Source organism: Silene latifolia, chromosome 3 (assembly GCF_048544455.1).
Source record: "Silene latifolia isolate original U9 population chromosome 3, ASM4854445v1, whole genome shotgun sequence".
NCBI lineage: Eukaryota > Viridiplantae > Streptophyta > Magnoliopsida > Caryophyllales > Caryophyllaceae > Silene > Silene latifolia.
In genome coordinates, this window is record NC_133528.1 from 24,580,547 (window position 1) to 24,602,911 (window position 22,365).

At 41.3% G+C, this 22,365-nt stretch overlaps 1 long non-coding RNA gene across 1 annotated transcript; it reads right to left on the reverse strand.

Annotated features, from left to right (window-relative positions):
* Nucleotides 1-576: 576 nt before the first annotated feature.
* LOC141645996 (uncharacterized) lies at nt 577-2,341 on the reverse strand. The gene is made up of 3 exons (XR_012545258.1): nt 2,276-2,341; nt 1,891-1,957; nt 577-938 (listed from the first exon to the last, which is right to left on the reverse strand). It is a non-coding gene; the product is annotated as an uncharacterized LOC141645996 (long non-coding RNA).
* Between the last annotated feature and the right edge of the window lie 20,024 nt (nt 2,342-22,365).

Genomic DNA, 22,365 nt, shown 5'->3' on the forward strand with positions numbered 1-22,365 from the left:
GTCAACGGGTCGGGTTCGGGTCGGGCCGATTCGGGTCGGGTCAATTCGGGTTTCTCGTTGAGTTCGGGTTAATTCGGGTCGGGACGGGTCTTTTCGGGTTTCGGGTCTATTTCGGGTTTGTTGTCGGGTCTGTTTCGGGTCAAGCGGGTCGGGTCATTTTGGGTCGGGTCATTTTCGGGTCAATGAATAATAGAGAAATAGTCATTTCAAGTCTTTTCGGTTCAATTAGAGTTATATTTTGTCGGGTCATTTTCGGGTTTAGTGGTTCTGGATCGGGTCATTTTCGGGTCGGGCCAGTACGGGTCAAGGAAGCTCGGGTCATGTTCGGGTCGGGTCGGGTCAATTCGGGTTTTCGGGTCACATTCGGGTGATGTAGTTCGGGTCACTTCGGGTCTCGGGTCAGCTTTTTCGGGTCGGGTCAATCGGGTCGGGTTGCTTTTGCCAGGTCTAATATGAGATACTCCATATAGACTGTTAGCAACTAAATTCCCTTTTTCTTGTACTACAGCTGTACAGATGCCAATCGAGTGATTTTGTCCACTTAAAAATCACATGTCGTATCCTTAACATTACCATAGCTGATTGCATTAATGAATTTAATCCTTCTTTGGGGTTCTTTCAAAAACGAAAATACCAATACACACAACCATAATTTCGTGAGCGGCTAACTACAAAATACAAATAAACTCACCCTTACATGTTAGCTAAATATCAATATACCGCGATTTCGTGAATGACTAATAAGTAAGTAATAACCTAACACAAATAAGCTCACGACCCTTGCATCTTAGCTGATTATCAATACACACCGTCATGATCCCGTGAGTGCTTAAACTCACCATTAAACACTTATAGTAATAACTATTACGACCTATATATTCGGAATTGAACCTTTGCATTATAAACTTCATAATTAATCTTGTCACCATTACCATTACCTACATGGATAAGATAAATAAAAAGAATATTAGACAATCTCACATATCAACACCTAAAATTAAAGGGAAGCAGGACGACTCACATAATGGCTCAAGAACTTAGTTAAGGGATGCATGAAGAAACATAATACAAAGGATAGAAATTAATGCGTGGGGTAAGGGAGCATCAAGTAAAGGTTGTGGTGTGGTTGTGTCGATTATCATATTTATATGCGTTGTGCTTTAAATTTTTTTTAGTGTTTTATGTAAAAGGCCACGTGAACGTACTTAGTAAACACCCTTATAAAAGTCTTGTATAAATCACAAATTATTGAATAATGCGGTTCCATGTGTTTCTTCAGCTTGGTTTAGCTAACCGGCGACGGGTAGCTCTTATCTATATATATACACCTTAATATGACTGCATAATTTGCTTTTTTTTTTTTTATCCACTCTTCATAATTCTGTGATTATTGTAACTTCAACGGCCCTAACTTTATATAAGTTCAGAATATAAAAACTCACACTTTTATATACTATCCATAATTCCATATATCATATTACAATTAATAATTTATATAAAAAATCCCCCACAAGACCACAATAGGAGTATTATATATGTTAGATTTTGTCAAACCTGTTACACCAAGATTATACGGAGTATTTATTAGAGATAACAATATCATATGATTATTTCAAATAATATTACTATAATTAATATTAACACTATAATTAAGATCTAAAGGCTAAACAAAGTACCCAGATGGGACATATATTCTAAGACGGGCACGTGTATATATTTTAACGGTAAAACAGACCGTAAGACAAATGTATCCGTCTTAAAGAAGGTTTATTTGTCCCATTACTATAAGTGTAGTGTTTTTTTTATCAAGTTTATTCTCATGACAAATATATCTGTTTAAGGAAGACTTATCGATTAAAGAAACGGGTTAAGGCTACATAAGTCACTTACCTTTGGGATGACAATCTGTCTTCGTAGGCTCGTAGCTGTTAAGTGAACTCATCCACCCCGAAGAAAGCTACATAACAAAACCATTATTAGCAAACATACTATCCGTATAAGGCAATTTACATACCTGCCTTAACTCATAATAAAAAAACTCAAAAGGTGAAAACAATATATAGAAAATTAAATGGTGAAGCAAGTGCGTTAATGTGTAGAATAAACATATACTCCGTATAACATTGGGGGTAGATTTGGTTAGATTGTTTATATATGATGATTTTGAGCCGCGTTAGTTGAAATTTTGTTAATTGAAGCTATTATTGACCAACATAATAAATAAACATGAATAATTAAAAGATAGGTCACAAAATAAAAGTCAATATCAACTTACCATAAGCTTGCATCTTTAACCAATTATATGACAATTATTCCCATACATAGAAGAGATGTCCTTTTGTTGTTAACCTGCATATTAAAGAAGAAATATTAAGATTTGAATTAGAATGTAATCATAATCATAATCATAATCATAAAATGATTTAAAATAGAATAGAAATCTACACTAAAGATGAAAACAGGTAGTTCAAAACATAATAAAAATTGAACAACATAAATCTTATTTAGAACGTTGTGTAGTTGGAAGAGGCAATATATATACAATTAGGTGTATAAATTTGATTGAAAGTTGGATTGTGGAGTCATGGATATATTATTTTACATAGATTAATAAATTTTTATATCCAACTCAAATACCTATATATTTTATATTAAAGATAATACTTCCGTATTATCCGTTGTAAAAATTATCATTTTTTTTATTTTTTATAAAAATTAGGTAGTTTGCAATAGTTGGGCTCTCTGTAATCGCTCGAAAAAAGCTTCCTTTATTAATATAGATATATATATATATATATAGGGGCGGGTTCAGGTACGAAATGCCTTAACGTACGAACCGTACGAACTAGCTGATTTGTACTTTTTTTTTTTTTTTTTTTTTTTTCCAGATACACTTTATTAGCTTGTCATATACACTTCTTATTGAGATACATTTTATAACATAACTAAATACATTTTTTTCACACTAAAATTCTATATGCACTTTTACACTTTTTTTAATACTATTTTTTTTTTTTGCAGATACACATGTCACTAAAGGCAGATACATATCTTATATTTTGCAGATACGTTTTATATTATTTGTGGATACATTTTATACTTTTTGCGGATACACATATCACTATTGTTAGATACACATGTCAATACTCCCAGGTACACATATTAATATTTCCAAATACGCATGTTAATACTTTCAGATACACGTATTAATATTTCCAGATACGCATGTTAATACTTCCAGATACACGTATTAACACTTCCAGATACGCACGGATACCAAGTGTATCCGGTAGTATTTTCACGTGTATCTAGGGTGATATTTTGTGTATCTATTACCACCACCATCACCACTGCCCCACCACCGCCACCACCACCACTGAACAACATCCTCTCTCCACCACATCCCTGAACTCCGGTTACCCAGCCACCGTAAGAGGACCCCACGACCACCACGAACACTTTCATGACCACCCTCCTCACATAACCCGACAATCTACCACATCAACGACCACATAAAATTAAAATTGAAGCCCAGATCTACAATAAACTCAGATCATCGCCGACGACTTTTCCGACAATAAACTCAGATCCGCAACACTGGACCTATATCCAGCCCAGCACCACCGACCACTTCATCCCCACGACTAGTCAACGCCAGCGAGTACAAGACCACGTCGGCGACAGCCCCAACCACCTTCACGACACCAGTAAGGACCCGAAACTCAACTCCAATGACCCGACAACACCAACATCGAAGACCAGACCAAACCCAACGACCCTTCCTGTCAATGAACCCAGATCTGCAATACCCCACCACGATTCCAACAACACCACTATCACGCCACCCCACCCAACCCATTACGCCACCTCACCCACCTCACCAAACACCATCACGCACCCAGACTAGTGTCAGGGTCCCAGGGACAACTCCGGCAGCGACGATGTTGAGCGCACAATATACATTTCGACACAGAAAATGACAAAATAATGGAGTGCGTGAGGGATAAATAGCGCGTGTGTCTCCACCATTGCTGAAATTTTGTAGATCTGGAATTTTAAAATCAATGTTTGTAGATGTCGAAGTTTGTCGAGGGTATAATGGGCTTGAGGTGGTCGCCGACGGGAAAGGAGGTCGAACGGGGTGATTTCATGTCGTCCGCACCGACGATGGTGATTTAATGTCGTAAATGGGGTGGTAATGCGATGTAGATGTATAAGGGAGATGACGAGGTGTGATAAGAGGGCGAGAATTAGAAGGTTTTTATTCGGTGATGGAGGTAAGTGGTGGCCGGTAAAATGTTGTCGGCGACGACGAAAGTGATGGAGTCAGTTGATCTGGGTGAGTGATTGAAGAGTCATGTGAACTCGTGAGGATAGTGTGGGGTTATGAGGATAGTGTAATCGGTTGGTGGGTATTAATAAGTATGATTACAAATGTTGGGCTTTTTTCTTATCCGCTAATAATTGGGCTTAGATATATAGGTTTGGCCTTAGTTCGTACGGTTCGCACCGTAATTTGGTTCGTACGGGATCCTGATTATATATATATATATATATATATATATATAGAGAGAGAGAGAGAGAGAGAGAGAGAGACAAGATCCGGTGAGTCCACCTATATTTTTGAGTCTCATGAATCCACTTTATGTATCACACGTTGTATACAAGAATATCACGAATTGAGTAACAATATAGTAGTGTTCATAAACAAGACCCACGACTGGAGCACTGTCAGATCGATGAAGTAAACTGCGTTTTCGGCATCGCGCTAATGTGCAATTCGAGGGTTCAATTAGCATAACCCCAAAATTAAAGAGGGGGGACCCACGTTCAGCAATGGTAAGGCAAATGCTACACCATATTGGGAGAAAAATATTGTGAAATTTAAATTATGCTACACCATAAATAACCTATTAATATTGCTGCACTAAGTGATTATGTTCCCGTGACTTGCTCTTTTCTAGAATTCCCTCACATTAATTCCTTATTACTACCCAAAAAGCATTAATACTCTCTTAATCGTATCTTAATAAATACAATAACATTTCCTGCATTTTTAGAGACCCACGTCATCAATCACCATAATTTTTCTGAATTTTTTTGTGGGGCCAGCCAATTTTTGCAGTTATCAATCAACATTTAAATTAACTATTTTTTTTTGTTTAACCTTTCATTTGAATTTATTTCCGGTACTTAAAATAAGAATAACCATGCATATTTTTTTATTCATTCAACTTTTATCATATTTTGCAATTATTTATTTTATACTCCGTACAATATTTAATTTATGTGATTTTTCTTTTGAAAACGATTTAGGTGATTTTTGTAGTAGGCCAAATTACAAAAAGACATCAGTTAATCAAATATTAATAGTAATTAACGTCACCTTAAAATTAAATCATCGATATACAGAAAATTGTGAAAAATACATCAAAATGTGATTTATGTGATCAAAATGTCAATGGCATAACAACAATAATAACACAATACAGCTTGATATTTGCATGTCTCAACAAACCAATTTTCTAAAAAATATTAACATCTAAATTCAATTTAAAAAACATAAAATTCCTTCTTTTCAAAATTTAAAGCCACATTGGTTAGGTTTTTATCTAATAAACATATATGAATGTATTTATTTAATTAATAGCAGCGAATATGTTCATATCCAACTAATTTTGTTTTTTAAAAGTAGATTTTGAATTAAAAATAAAAATAAAAATAATAATGATATTGTTAAAAAAACGACAGATTTGATGAGAAAATTATAACAATACTGTTGCAATTTGTTAAAATCAACATTTAATTGCTCAATGCATTTAAAAAATAATATAACTACACAAAATCTATATATGAATTAAAAGTTCAAGAAAGATCTGAAATGTCCCATGTGAAAATAAAATTTACGTAGATAAAATACCCCCACGCAAAACACATTTTTCTTACCTTCTCTTATTTAACTTGATTTTAAAAAGACTGAAAAGAAACGATTTTGTGCAGAAAAAATAGGACCCCATGTATGTCGAAACTTACAAAATTAGCTCAAGATTAATTTATGATGGTTGTGAGTCAAGTACGTTTAGGAGTAGGTGGGAGAGAAGTCAGAGAACTAGAGATTTGAGGCAAGTTAAATAGTTGTTGGGTTTTTATTTGTGCGAGACGAAAAGGGAAAGAGGCGGGTCTAATAGATTAAGGTAGAATTGTTTGAGCATTGGCTTTTTTAGGGAGGATGGGAGATGTGTTAAATTAAATAATAATTAATACACTATTGTTGGACTGGGGTTATAGGTTTTTTGGTTTGGCCCATTTTTTTATATTAGGTTGATCTCTTTAATTTGGCTTATTCGTTTATGTTTTTTTTTTCGTAAATTACGTTGTGTAGATACCTCATTTCTGCACCTCTCGCAAACCACCCGGTGATGATTGGGCAGCATGTTTGGTACGCGAAACGATTTGAGACAGTTCGTAAGTTTATCGTCAAGTGATTTCTCAAACACTGATGTCTACCTCTTAGTTGTCATCTACGCGCCGATACGGTCGTTTTGACAGTAATTAGAGTACATTTGGAGTTCGGGCCTAAAACCGCCTTCATTTTCTGATAACCGTTAAATCCCGAGTCAGAATGTTCTGGAATGTTCCGGATATTTCTATTCCATATTTTATAAATATTTCACAATCTTTAAACTTTGGTAAATAATTTCCCGTAATATTGATACAAAATATTAAGGAAAACCAAATTATCCCGTTATTCCATAACTTAAACGCGGAAATCTTTCTTCCGCAGGAGGAAACCACTTGGGAACAGACGCAGCAGGTGTTGCGCCTCTTCCAAGAGACACAATGACTGCTACGCCTCTTCCCAGGTCCTTTTCTGCGTATTTTTTCGTATCTTTTTCATATCTTTCCGAGATTCACTTCCAAAGTCTCTCCGAAAACTCTATTCCTTCACGTGATTAGTATAAATAGGAGCCTTCGCTCCTCATATTTCTCACGCGAGTGTCCGCCCATCTCTTCTCCCTTTGCATTCTAGACCTTTGTTCTTACTTTTTGGCGTCTACGTGCTTGAACATTCGACCACGTAAGCTCGGATCCTTCTGAGTACCAGCCTCGTTTGCATGACCGACCAATTTGACCAACTCCACATCAATCAACTTAATTAATCTAATCGTTTTCCTCTTACGAGGGCACTTTCGTTACATTCGAGTCGAGCATCACTAATTGTAAACTTAGTTCATCTCGTTTCGTCAAACATGTAAGTCTGAGGGTGTAAATCTCTCTTTTTATTATTGTTCTTTACTTTTTGTATCGTTAATGTAAGGTTTATGTCGAAAACACCTCTTAAAATCGATTTCTAAAACCTCGTTTAAAACCCTTTTTTACGGATTTCCAGAAGACAAACCGTCGAGAAAGGACGCAGCAACTGCTGCGCCTCTTCGAAGGAGCGCAGTGTCTGCTGCGCCTCTTCGTGAGGCTACCGCAGTTCCTGCTTCCTTTCTTCTTCCTTCGTCCTCTGTAATTCGTTCGTTTTATTTGTTTCGTTTGTTTCTTGTTAATTCTTTGACATGATAGCATAATAAATTCACATGTATATTATTCATCATTAACAAGTTTAATTCATCGTTAAATCCGACTTAAATCCCTTATAATCTCATATTTGCGGTTTTTGGTCATTAAACTCAATCCGGGTTGTAGAAATTCGATTCTTTCATATTGAGTTTCTGGAATTCGATCTTTGATATATTTTCATCTGTCTATTGTCATGTTCGTCATTAGTTTGTCATTAATTCGTCATGTTTAACCTATTTTGTTCATCCATGTCACTAATCAATCATTCATCCATATAATTAATTCATTTGCATCCGTTTCATCCATGTTTCATTGTTTTTATGACCATTAATCACATGTAAATAATCTGATAATCACTTCCATCCGAGTAAATATATTAATTGATCCTTAATTCACCAATTTACATTAACGATTTGCAGTTCCGGCTTCACAGCCAGAACTCACCCTTGGAACAGACGCAGCAACTGTTGCGCCTCTTCCAAAGGGCGCAGTCCTGCTGCGCCTGTTCCAGGTTGATTTCTGTCTCTGAACTTCCGTCCTGCCTTGACCTAGTTTAATTAGTTTACGTATAATTGACTATTAATCGTATTATCGCCTACTGATTTGTTCGTTAATTCTTTCTTTTATTCTTTTTTCTCAAATTATCTGTTTTAAAGGTATTTTCGACATAAATCGATAAACCCATTGTAATTATTGTAATTTTATTCGTTGTAATTTTATTCATTATTTCATTTGTATGCCTTCACATGTAATTCAACACTAAATCCTACTTCGACCTAAATTGTATGCTAAATTACGTGTTAACCGACTTAGTCTAATCTTCACATGCTAGGATTAAAACTTGGATGTTGCATTACATGCATATAATCGACGATATATCGAGTATGAATAACTTCCCTAATCATTAGTAGAGGCCGCTATCGAGGCGGGCGGGATTAGGTGTTCGATCAAAAGAACTTCCTAATACGTACCCTCACCCCTTACTCCAGATCTCTGTGAACATCCGTGTTCATTGGCATCCACGAGAGTCATTCTAGACATAGAATGCTAAGGGTAACGATTGCTTGGTGTTCATGTCTCTACTTTGTGTCTTGACATGGCACGAGGTATTCGAACGGTTTCCAATTTTCCACAATAAATTGGTGGCGACTCCACGAAATGCAAACGCTTGTTCTCTCTCCCAAGCGCCCCCATGGGCCCATTGTCCACAGTTTGGCGACTCTGCTGGGGATAATACACTTACGTGTAGCCAAAAGGGTGAAACTTGAACAAGGTTAGGGAATAGTTTGTACAAGACAATTGTCGGTTTTCATAACTCGGTCTTCCTAGATCATTTCATTCGGCCTTCCTAGGCCCAACCCAACCAATTCGACCAATCGTCCCGTCTAAACGGTCCTAATTCTTATTTGGGCCCAAGGATGGATAGCGATTGACGTCATCCATACCATGATGCTTACTCTTGTTTGTATCAAGAACCTTCACTACTTGAGGAAATGGACTAGGAATCGGCCTTACTCTTGTTTGGTACGAGCCTCTCCACAGACTTCGGGTTTGATTGTTCGGTATGGCAACCCACCCTTTAAACCAAAACCCTTTTAAATGCACTCAACATCCCGTTATAATGCTTGTATAAATATTTGTACCTTACGTGATCACCATTTCTAAACGAAACCATGACGATTTTTGTAAAAATCAAAACCCATTTTTTAAATGAAAATTTAAAAAAAGACCATTGATTAGCGCAAAACCCAGTCAAAACTCTGTCCGTTTGTCGAGTCAAATTTCAGGCCCAAGCCCATTTCAAAACCTCACTTCGAGTCCACTCCTACAACTACACTATAGTTGACTAGGATACACATTTTCAAAACTTTGTCTTTTCTCCAAAGCTCACTCAACACAAGTGGCACACACCCACTTCACGAGTCAAAACATTTCTTCTCTTAGCAAGTGTGTTAGAATGGTCGATCGTGTTTTGATTCGTCATCGATCTCTTATCCAGTTTTCAAGATGCTGAAACAAGCGACGTGAACTTCAACCAACTTCAAGATGGTAATGATCGAATCCTAGCCGCGTTAGCTCAAATCCAAGTTACCCAAGATCAAGTGTATGATCGCCTTAACACCATCGAGGGCCGGATCTACGCCGTAGAGGGGAGGTTGCCTCCTCAAGAAAGTGAAGTAGTAGGTGACTTCGCGGATGAATCCAAGGACGAAAATCCTCCCATGGGAATGATCAGAGCGAGAAAAGACTCCAATACTTAGAGGAGCAATTGATGTATCTTAAAGGGGATGACAATTATAGGGAGAATAATCGCAAGTATGAAGCCGTCAATTCCAAATTGCCAACCAACTTCAATATGACGTATATCCCTAAATTCAAGGGGCACGAAAACCCTTTGAACCACATCCGTGCCTTCAAGGATTACATGTCTATCAAAGGCATCAAACCTGAGATGTTCTTAAGGATATTTCCTTTATCTCTCGATACCATCCCAAAGCAATGGTTCTACTCTTTAGAATACAAGAAGATCGCTACTTGGAAAGATGCCGCGATCGAGTTTGCTAAGCAATATGCGGATAATGCCGAGATCCAAGTTAACATGCGCACCCTAGAGGTTCTTACCCAAAATGACAAAGAAGGATTCACCGACTTCCTAAGTAGGTGGAGGAAGACTAGTACCCAACTAGTTGAACGCCCGGATGAGACTACCCTTGTGGAGAAGTTCGTAGATAATCTCAAACCCATCTATGCCAATCATTTGAGATACCAAAACATCAAAACTTTAAAGAACTTAACCGTACTAGGAACAAGGATTGAAGATGACATCCGTAAAGGGCTCTTGTCCAAAACGGTAGGTCGAGGATATCAAGGCTCAACAAGTCGTTCATACAGCTCCACTACCAAGACCGATGAGGTTAACCTTCTCGAGCCATCCAAGAAAAGTACCCCACCAAGGAAATTCACAAATCTTGGGGACACTTACTCCAACGCTCTTAAGAGGTTAAGGAAACAAGGCAAAAACCAACCCATAGGACCTACTCCCGAACCCGAAAAGAAATCCAAATTCTGGGACGAGAACTCGTACTGTGAATACCATAGGGGCAAGGGGCATGACACAGAAAAATGCTACAAATTGAAAAATGTGCTTCAAGACAAGATCGAAGATGGTCGACTACCAATACCACCGGGAGGTAAACCCAACAACACTCAGAACCCTCTTGGGATTCTAATGATCACAAGTGAAGAATCTACCTTAGATTGTTGACACCTCATTTCTCCAATTTAAGATGAGATCTACGCGATCGAGAATGAAGGGTTCTACTCTACTATCTCCCCTACCATTTCCGACTTCATCACATGGGCAAGGAGTGTTGATAGGCAAGTTTGGGAATTGGAAAATGTGGTGACACCTTTACATGACCCTAACGCAACACCTAAGGAGCATGTGACACTAATCTTCTCTCAAAATGCTACTATGCAAGAAATAGTCGCCGTGGTTGATAAACTAATCGACCAAATCACGCAATTAGAAGATGAAATCATGAGAATGAGGGAACTAGCTACAATCAACGGAGTATGGGCCGATAATGACGAGGACGAGTATCTCATTGAAAACTCCCTAGTCAAAGAAATAGTCCAAAATGGTGAAAACCAAGATGTGGACCACCTAACTCGTTCGGGGCGTCCATATCAAAACACTACTCAAAACGGTCCAACCAACGTTGTCACACCAAATGATAACGAAGATGACTCCACTGATCATTTGCTCAAGCAATTACAGAAGACAAAGGTGATCTTTCATCGGCAATTAGTAGCAAGCTCATTCCCACATCGCCAAGCTTTACTGCAAGCTTTGGCCAAACTAAATGTAGCACATAACTCCACACCCGAAGATGTAGTCAACTTGGTCTTCCAAGAATCACCAAAGCTAAGTAATCCTATTACTTTCTCAGAAGAAGATTTGCCACCTTTTGTCGCTAGTCACAACTTAGCTCTCTACATCACTGTCATTTGTCTAAAGAAGAATGTGCCAATGACCTTGGTAGATGATGGCTCCGCGGTCAATGTCATACCCCTCAAAACGGCATACAAATTAGGCATGAAAGAGTCGGATTGGACCCCTACCAATCAAGCTGTTCGCGCATATGATGGTACACGACGAAAGTTAGTAGGACTCGTTAACCTAACCATAGCCACAGGGCCAATCGAGCGAAAGGTTAACTTCCAAATAGTGGACATTGATGCTTCCTTCAACATACTCCTAGGAAGACCTTGGATTCACGCTTCCAAAGCGGTAACATCCACCCTTCATCAAAAGATCAAGATCCCACTAAATGGCAAAGTGGTGACGATCACTTCGTCACCCATCAAGGCAATAATCGAAAAGAAGTCGAACAATCAAGTCCTTGCAGATCTAGTATATGAACTTGGGGGCTTCCAAAGCATAAGTGTCATTGAAAGTGAGTTGGCACCCTTATACTACGATCCCTACTCCAACTTAGTGGTCAACCACATACTCAAATCCCAGGGATACTTCCCTGGAATGCCTTTAAACCCTATCCGAAGAAACACCTTCGCACCATACAAGGAAGGCAACTCAAAAAGGATACCACTTGGACTAGGGTAAAAACCCACCAAAGAGGAAGTTCTCGAGATGCTTGCTCAAGTTCAAAACCGTAAGTACGTAGGAGTCCAAATGCGACCCTATCTCCCTACCCTAAATGGATACTTTGTTAAGGAAGGAAGTCTAGAACTTTTTCACGGATTTCCCGAGCCTTGGCATTATCTCGAAAGGAAGTTAGCCGGAATCGAGATCTTTCACGATTGTTACTTCATCCCTCCAGAAACGGTTCCTACCGTCAAAACCCGTCAAGCACCTTGCTTAGACGAACAAGCTGTTAGCCTATTGTTTGGAGAGGATCGATTTGTTAAAGCCGCGCAGGATGAGATCATTACCATGATACTTCAGGACGACCGCTTCAACCCTACCACGTTAATCACAGAAACAAACGCGAGTCAGCAGAAAGGATGGAGAAAATCAATTAAGTGGACCAACAATCAAGGAAGACTCTTCAAGCTCACCACTAGAGAAGGAGAGATGTTCAAAGGAGAACCAGAAGACGATGAATTCGAGTCAGAGTCAGAGTCGGAGTCAGAGTCGGAGTCTAGAGAAGTCGCTAAGGAGTCTCCTTCTGTCGTCATCCCCATTCCCTTTGTTTCTCCTAGCTTAGCCTCGAATAGTAACAGTAGTTCAGGAAATGTCCCAACCAATGTCCCTTTACCGCCACTGACCACAGATCAGATGGCTTCTTTGTTTCAACTTTTCTCAAACATTAATATGAATAAATCGGGTTCTGCTTACTCTTCGTGTTATCTTGAGTGCAATTCTGTTTACGATGATACTGAGGATGACCAAGACCCAGACTCAATTGAGATACCTCCATACGTAGCCAAATAAATACTGCAGGAAGGAGAAGGGGGACCAGTAATAGAGAACACCGAACCCATCAATGTAGGAACCGAACTAGAACCCCAAGAACTTAGGATAGGGACTACCTTGAGCTCTACCGAAAAGGCCGACTTCATAGACCTCCTACACGAGTTCAAAGACGTTTTCGCGTGGTCCTACAAAGACATGCCAGGGATCGACATGGATATCGCCGAACATAGAATCCCAATTAAGCCAGGTTTCAAGCCTGTAAAACAGAAGCTTCGTCGAATGAGAACGGAATGGGCTCTCAAGATTAAGGAAGAAGTCGATAAGCAATTCAAAGCCGGGTTCATCAAAGTTTCCGAGTATTCTGACTGGGTAGCCAACATAGTACCTGTACCCAAAAAGAATGGGAGAATCCGTGTTTGTGTTGATTTTAAGGACTTAAACAAAGCAAGTCCTAAAGATAACTTCCCTTTACCACACATCGACATATTGGTGGACAATACTGCAGACCACGCATTACTATCCTTTATGGATGGATATGCGGGTTATAACCAAATCAAGATGGCTATAGAAGACATGCATAAGACCGCCTTTGTCACTCAATGGGGAACCTATTGCTATACGGTAATGCCATTTGGGTTAATCAACGCCGGAGCTACATATCAACGCACCGCAACTACGCTCTTACATGACATGATGCACAAAGAAGTTGAGGTATACGTAGACGACATGATTGTCAAGTCCAAGGATAGAGAGGGGCATATTGCGAACCTTCGCAAATTTTTCGCAAGGCTACGAAAGTACAACATGAGGCTCAATCCTCAGAAGTGCGCATTCGGAGTAACATCGGGTAAACTCCTGGGATATGTCGTTAGCCAATGAGGTATAGAGATAAATCCTTCCAAGATCAAGGCTCTGATCGAAATGCCACAACCTCAAACAGAAAAAGAAGTCAGAGGATTCCTGGGAAAAGTGCAATATATAAGTCGATTCATATCGAAACTCACCATGATTTGCGAGCCTATCTTCAAGAAGCTCAAGAAAACGGACCACACCCTGTGGGACGATGATTGTCAAAAGGCATTTGATCGAATCAAGGAGATATTGGCTAAACCACCAGTGCTCATGCCACCTCAACGAGATCAACCTCTTGGTTTATATCTCACAAGAATCAAACTTGACCATGGGTGCCATGCTAGCTCAAACCGTAGGAAAAGAAGAAAGGGCTATCTACTACCTTAGTAAGAAGTTCTTGGAGTACGAGTGCAAATACTCACAACTCGAAAAGACATGCCTCGCTCTTGTGTGGGCAACGAAGAAGCTACGTCATTACATGCTTAGCTACTCCGTCAAAATATACTCCAAAATGGATTCAGTCAAATACCTCTTCGAGAAACCCGTCCTCAACGGATGCCTAGCAAGATGGACTTTGATGCTCTCAGAGTTCGATCTCAAATACGTGCCCCTGAAAGTTATAAAAGGGCGCGCCGTTGCCGAATTCTTTGCAGAACATCCCATCAACGATGCACAAACGATAGACACTTGGTCATTTCCAGACGAGGATATACTCCAAACTGATGTAGACTCCTGGGACCTTTACTTTGATGGGGCATCAAACTTAAGAGGATTTGGAATAGGAGTGTTGCTCATTTCTCCTGAAGGGGAGCATAGACCAATCTCTGTCAAACTCGACTTCGAGGTGACAAACAACGCTGCAGAATACGAAGCTTGTCTTATTGGACTACAAACGGCAGTGAGCCTAAGCATTAAAAACCTCTGAGTACATGGGGATTCATCCCTGATCATCAATCAAGTTACGGGATCATGGAAAATCCGAAGCGAAAGTTTAGCACCTTATCAAGCCAGAATAGACCAAGTTGCCCAATTCTTTGATCATATGACCTATCTACACCTACCTCGGGAAGAAAATCAATTTGCAGATGCTCTTGCAAAACTTGCATCTTTGATCAATATGCCAGATGACATGGTGGAAATGCCTTTATGTATCGAACGACGGTCAGAGCCAGCTTATGTCCACCAAATCACCGACGAAGAGGAAATCGCACAGGAACCCTGGTTCCAAGCAATCCTAAATTTCAAGCTCAACGGTACCTATCCACCGGATATGGACAAAAGGGGACAACGTGCCATACGCCTACTAGCTTCCCAATACGTTCTCATACAAGGAGAGTTGTACAAAAGAACACCTCTCGGTGTAATCCTACGTTGCCTTGATCATTCACGGGCACGGAAAGTGATGGAAGAAGTCCACGATGGAGAATGCGGTCCTCACATTAGTGGGCCCATGATGGCAAAGAAGATCACACGTTTGGGGTACTATTGGACCACAATGGAATCCGATTGCATCAAATACGTAAGACATTGCCACTATTGCCAAATCTTCGGAAATGTACAACATGTCCCTCCTTCATTGCTCTATACGATGACATCTTCTTGGCCATTTTCTGCCTGGGGAATTGACATAATCGGGAAGATAACCCCAGCCAGAATAGGAGGTCACTGTTTCATCCTAGTGGCAATCGACTATTTCACCAAATGGGTAGAAGCGGCTTCCTACACTAGTCTCACGACTAAAAACGTGGCAAAGTTCATACAAAACAACATCATTTGTCGATACGGTTGCCCACATGAGATTATTAGTGATAATGAATCACATTTCCAAGCTGAGACTGAGCAATTGCTAGCCAAGTATAAAATTAGGCATCACCACTCTTCGCCCTATAGACCTCAGACTAATGGCGCAGTAGAGGCAGCAAACAAGAACATTGTCACAATTCTCAAGAAAATGATTGACAACTATCGAGATTGGCCAAGCAAGATACCTTTTTCTTTGTGGGGATATCGCACATCTGTTAGGACGCCCACTGGGGCCACACCTTTCTATTTGACTTACGGCATGGAAGTTGTACAATCAGTCGAGTTAGAAATACCATCCTTGCGTATCTTACTCGAAAGTCAAATCCCGGAAGCCGATTGGAAGAGGGATAGATATGAAGAACTCATCCTCCTGGATGAACGTAGGCTACGCGCCTTGCATAATGTCCAAACATACCAAGCACGTATCAAACGAGCCTTCAACAAAAGGGTTAGGCCAAGAAACATCAAGGAAGGAGACCTAGTACTCAAGTCGGTTAGAGCTTTTTTACCTGTCGACCCACGGGGAAAATTCAAACCTAATTGGGCCGGGCCATTTCTAGTCAAATCCATACTTCCCGGGGGTGCGATTAGAATCACAGACCTAGATGGGAATGAGTTTTCCAACCCGACAAACCTCGACCAACTAAAACGGTATTATGCCTAGAATAGGAACAAAAACGCGCCTCGCGTAACCTCACGTGTCGCTCTTGTGGCACTAAATAAACGGCCCCTGGCCAAGCTGAAATAAGCTAATGTCACTCTGCTCTTGCATTTTGACAAATTTGTCATCCTCATATCATCGAATAAACTAAACTGCACCTTCAGAGTAAGCAAAAAGCTCATGCTTATTTTCTAAGTTTATTACAAACTCTTGCTTAGAACAATTATTCTTTTACATTTACTCGAACTACGCGCAAGGGTTTGATTTTATTTTATTAATGAATACGTAGGCAATCCTTCACAGGATACAACCCATTATTTTAAAATGTAAATAGAAGGACATTTGCGTTGCATTTGGAATTCAACAAGAATAATAAATACAAAATCACAACGGTTTCATAACCAATTAACCTTTTTTATTTCATTCACTTTCTAGTAATAATAATACGTTTCATAATAAAAATAAAAATAGGCTAGGATTCTAAAAAACCCCACCTTTTTATTACAACAATAATAATAATAATAAATAATAAAGACTTGGGCTATTCCTCCATTTTCCCTTTGCCCTTGTCATTCTTGTCATACTTCTTGTCACGACCTCGAGCCGGACGCTCTTGCGCCACTTCGGACCTAATCACCAACGGTCTTTCTCGAGGCCTAGACTTCCCATTATTATCAATCACTTTATCCACGACAGGAGAGGTCTTCGGTTTCTTCGAAGGATGAACAACTCGAAACCCGGCTTCCTCCTCTCCCTCAGTCAGATGCTTCTCTTTCTCCTTTTCCACCTCGCGCACCTTGTAGTCAACAGGCTCGCGCTTTCTCAATCTCTCGCGCTCTTTCGGAGTAGTATCTTTCCTCCATCGCAGATAAGAATCCGACACCCATAAGGCATTAGCAGAAGAGTTCAAGAACTACACGTTTCTTTGGGCCCATTTAGTGTCCCACTCCCTTCGACTCTCAGTAGTAAGCGCCACGGCAATCTGCGGGACGGTGTCAAGCTTCGGGATCGTCTACTTTAGTCCAACCTGTCTCATCAGCCTTTCCGGGAAGATGCACACCATGAATTCCAAGCCAGGAATGCGCACAGATCGAGTAGGATCCAAAGAAGACACTCCAGTGACAGATTTGAGATGCCACCATGGCACGATCCACCTAATCAAAGGGCCGTCATCACTCTTCAATTTGTTCTCCCAATAATTGCAGACTCGAGTGAAGTCCACCATGTAAAGCCTGGTCCTCATCGCAATCGAACGAGCATGATAAGAAGGAACATGAACTGGGGGCTCGATCAATCGAAGGCGATCCATAAGCCAAACCTACCAAAAGCAGGTATTAGACATCAAAAAAAAAAAAAAAAAAAGAAACGAACAGAAAAACAAAAAAAAAAAACAAAAAAAAAGAGGAAAAAAACAAAAAGAAAAAAAACAAAAAAGACGAAAAAAAAGGGAAAAAGACGAAAAAAGGGAAAAAGACGAAGAAAAAAAAAAGAAAAAAAAAGAAATAGTTCTTTTAGCTGCAAAATAACGGGACTTCCCAAGTACGGTAGGTCACGATTAGCTTTCCTATTATCCAAGCCCAACAGGATCTCTCCTAGGCATAAACAAGCTAGGCTCCTGCGCAGCTCCATTTGCTCAACTAGGCCCAAGAGACGGGGATCACCTCTCAAGTCTTCATCAACATGCCCTTGGAGGACATACACATGCAACAAACAAAATCCAAATGCCCTTCGCCTAGCAACATAAGAAACGGTGGGTTCGGCCCTGTTAATGAATCGGTCAATGAAATCCAACATTCGCACTCCCTTCGAGGTCACTAAACGGTCCACCTCAATCCTAGTCAATCCAAGCAAGTCTCTAAATTTGCTCTTATACCCTTGCGAAGTAGAAGGAATGGCAGGCAAGTGTTCCGGATCCCACCCACCGATCGCAGCAATTTCTTCAGGAAGTGGGCAAATGTCGCCTCCAGGGAAAGCAAAAACATGATAATTCGGGTCCCAGTAATCAAGACAAGCATCCAAGAACGGTTTGACAACCTTGATAAGCTTCAAACTCAACAGAGATCCAAGATTATAGGCGCCCATGTCGTGTTTCTCCATGTTGGAAAACTCGTTGGTCCACTCTTTTAGCCGAATCTCCAAAGTATTCATGATGAGTGCTTATATTAAGAATTTTTATGTAATAAGACGAAGAAGAGACGGGAGAATTGTGTGAATAAAAGCTCTATCGACGTCTCTATTTATACTAAATTCTGTTTCCTAAAATCTGCCATAACAGACACACCTGGGAACAGGCGCAGCACCTGCTGCGCCTCTTTAAAGGGACGCAGCTCATGCTGCGCCTCTTCCTCAGCAAGGTTTCTGTGATTTTCCGCATTGGATCTTTCCTAAATTCCTTGACGAATAATTTCCTATTCCTACGGGTTATTATTTTGGTAAATACGTGGAAATTACCATATTCCATGTTTCCTAATTCCGCGGGCACGCATTTCGAGGCAATATCAGCATTCCCGTTATTCTAACACACTTGTATATTTTCATTTTCATTTTAGAAACTAATTTTTCATTGTAATTTAATTCATTTCGAAACTTGCATATTTCATTATTTCTTTTATTCTTTTAATCATTTCATTTCTAACTTATAGGTTTCTATTTTTTTTCTTTTTTTAGGGGTAACCCTCCCTACCGTCCGGTCATTTCCGGCAAATTCTTTGCATTTTTGCATTTTCGCACTCTCTTGAGTCATTCGTTTTGCGCTAATTCAGGCCGTGTGTATATACAAATGTATGTTCTACGTGATTTCTATGTAAATTTCGGCAGCATGACGGCATAAACCGTCATCTACCAAACCTGTTCAAAGCTAACTTGCAGATACACGCAACGCAACCCAGCAGCAAAGGCACTCGGGCCATCATATATACAACAAAAAAGGGAAATGTACAACAAACTGGGGGCTCGAGCCCAAGCAAAGTCCAAAAATGTCCAAAATGAAGGTCCAAAATGTACAACAAACAACAATAAAACAAAACTACTGCCGATCGCCCTCCAGCTCCGCAACTCTTGCCGCGAGAGCAGCAATCTCGGCGTCGCGAACCTCGAGCTCCCTCAACAAGCGAGTTGTCTCCTCCCGAGACTGAGCCAACTCTCGCTCCAGCTCACGGTCCCCCTGTAAATAACAAAATTGGCTCATGTCAATCATTTCAAGCAATTACAAGAGAAGTTTGGAAAATCAAAATTCAAAAATGAAATAGACACAAGGTTCGTACCTGACGACCTCGACCACCGACAAGTGCCTCGACGGCAGTAGCTCTCAGCCGGTTGACCACCCTCCATAACGCCACGAACCGAGACGGCGCAACCTGCATTTTCAAAAAAAAAGTTCTCAATAATTGAATAAGTTCAATCAAATGTGTTCTTACACAAAAATTATGTAAATTAGAGGCTCACCCTCCGGCGATCGCCAATCGTCCGTGCCAAAGATCCGTCACAGCCACGTCAAAGTCACGCAGCTCGGAGATCGTCGTCCTCCCAGTCGCGTCAGTGAACTCAAGGGTCTCGGGGTACTCTGGGGGCTCGATGCCCGCCGCCTCAACCTCCTGCAAAGTCAGATGTTTCTCGTTATTTGATGATCTTTCATCGTATTCCCAAAATCAAAAAAGAAGAAGGATAAATATGCTTACCACAACTGACCAGTACGCCAACCTCCCGTAGAGGAACGCCGAGTAGTCCTCGCCAGGAAGAAGGAAGGCGTCACCACCAACGCCAGCCAAGTCAACCTCCCTCTCAGCCTCAGAAGGCTCCCTGAACATCGTCCTGGGAGGGTCGATGGGAACCGTCAACACATCCCGGGAGCACTAACGAGCCAAGCGCTCGCCCAAGTACCACACAGGACCCATCGACGTCCTCAACAGCAGCCGGCTCGAGCTCCTAGGTCGAAGGACCTCAGCCACAAAAGGAGGCGCTCCAGCGTACTCCGCCCAAGGCCTGGGCACCCACTGGGGCAAGACAAACAAGGAATCATTCTTATGATCGATTAAAGGCAATATAGAAGCAAAATGAATATAAGTGAGATGCTCACGCTGTCCAGCTGAAGAGCGTTCACGTCCCGCCGGTAGACACCGTGAGAGGAACGCTTGCTCCTCGTCCTACACATCACCCAATCCCTCACGACGGGATAGGCCTTCTCCAGCGGCTCCGTCCTCTTGGGCGAGAGGTTCGGAAAGTAGGATTACACCCACACCTGTAAAGCGAGATAGTCAATGTCGATCTTTTGTAATTTGATAAGGAAAAGAATTGATTTTAATCCAAATGAAGGTTCATACCTCCAGCAGTAGTCCAGGGCCGACAGCGCCAGGAGAAGTCCCCTTCTTCATCAACTCCGGACGAACCATGGCCCTCATGAAGCGGATGAGGACCGCAAAACCAAGAAAGTGACCCGGCCCCAACGCCCTAGGGAGCTCAGGTCAGAAAGGAAGGGAAGAAGCTTCGTCGACAGCCTCTCTCCCTTGTCTCCGAGGTAGATCGAAGACAGAAACCACCAAAGCCACAAACGAGCCCTCTGCTCAGCTGTACAGGGAGGAGGGGTCGTCTCTCTCCCGTCGATCGTCACCAACGCCGGGATCTTCCACGCAAAGTAGTCTCGGACATAGGAACTGGGCACCAAACCAGGCACTGTAACAGCCTTCGGCGACAAGTTTCAGGCAATCAACCTCCTAGCCTCGGCCGAGTCCACCCTCATGACAGTCTCCGGCCACTCCACCGCCTCAGTCCCACACGGTAGACCAGAAATCATGTCGTAGTCCTCCAGAGTGACTCCCACCTCACCAAAAAGCATGTGAAAAGTGGAAGTCGTGTCCCAGAATCGGTCCAAGAAAGCGCGGACCAGGCTAAGGTTAGCCCGCAGCTTCCTCTTCGCGATATCCCTCCAAGCCTGCACCAAGGCACCGAACGCTCCACGCTCGATCATGGCGCGCTCCTCCGCCGACAGCCGCTCGTAGCACTCCATCGCCGTCGTGTAACCCGAGAACGACCTGATGTTCCCGGCCTCCTATTGTGATTTGAAACAAAAAAGCTATCTTTAGTTTTGAATGAAATTTGGATAAGATATGAGCAAGTGAAATGGAAGAAGATGAGTTATGAGTAATGAATTCAAGATTACCAAACTCTTCACCGTCCTGTAGGACAGGTGACCCTCCGCAGCCCAAAGCAAGTGCCTGCTGTCCCAGGTCTCAGCCCACGTGGGTGCTCCCCTCAGCTGACGGCCTCTTCGTCCCACGTTGGCCCTCCTCGGGGCCTCCTCCTCCTCAACAGCCTCCTCCTCGTGGACCTCGTCCCCAGCAGCCATCACCGCAGCGGTGAAAGCCTCCTCCAAAGCCTCCTCGATGACACGAGAAGGGTCTACAGTAGAGTCTATCTCCATGGGAGCTCTCCCAGAAGTAGAAGCCTCATCACCTACAACATTAAAGTAATTTAGGACGCGTCACGTGACGACAAGCCTGGATTAGGGGATTTTCGAGCCTTCGGAAGCCCTGAAATCGCTCTTTTCTCGCCATCTTTGGCCATATTCTCACAAACCCGATCACTCATGTGGTAATTAGGGTCAAGTCAAGCCTAAGTTGAAGCCTAGTCATGGGTTCAAGTCGAAATTTCGGCAGCATTTCGTTATAACGGCGATTATGCCCTAGAAAAGTGTCCTGAAAAAGCCGTCACAAACCAAAATTCCGAGATGGTAGGAAGTTTACCCATCATCCAAGGATCCCAAATATCAAGTTTCATCGCAAATGGGAAATCCTAAGGCTATTTTCGAAGCAATTTACGGTTTAACTGTGAAATCGTCTCAATTCACTCAAATGCTCAAAACTCAACGAAAATTCGAAACAAATACATGGTTATATTCCTTATACTACAAATTATCCGTTTCTAGTACCAATTTCACAAGGCAAATCCATTTGGGGAAAAAGCCCCAAATTTTCGAATTAATTGGATTGAAAACCCTAATTTTTTCGATCCAAATTAAGCAAATATAGAAGATTGATGCAAGAACGAT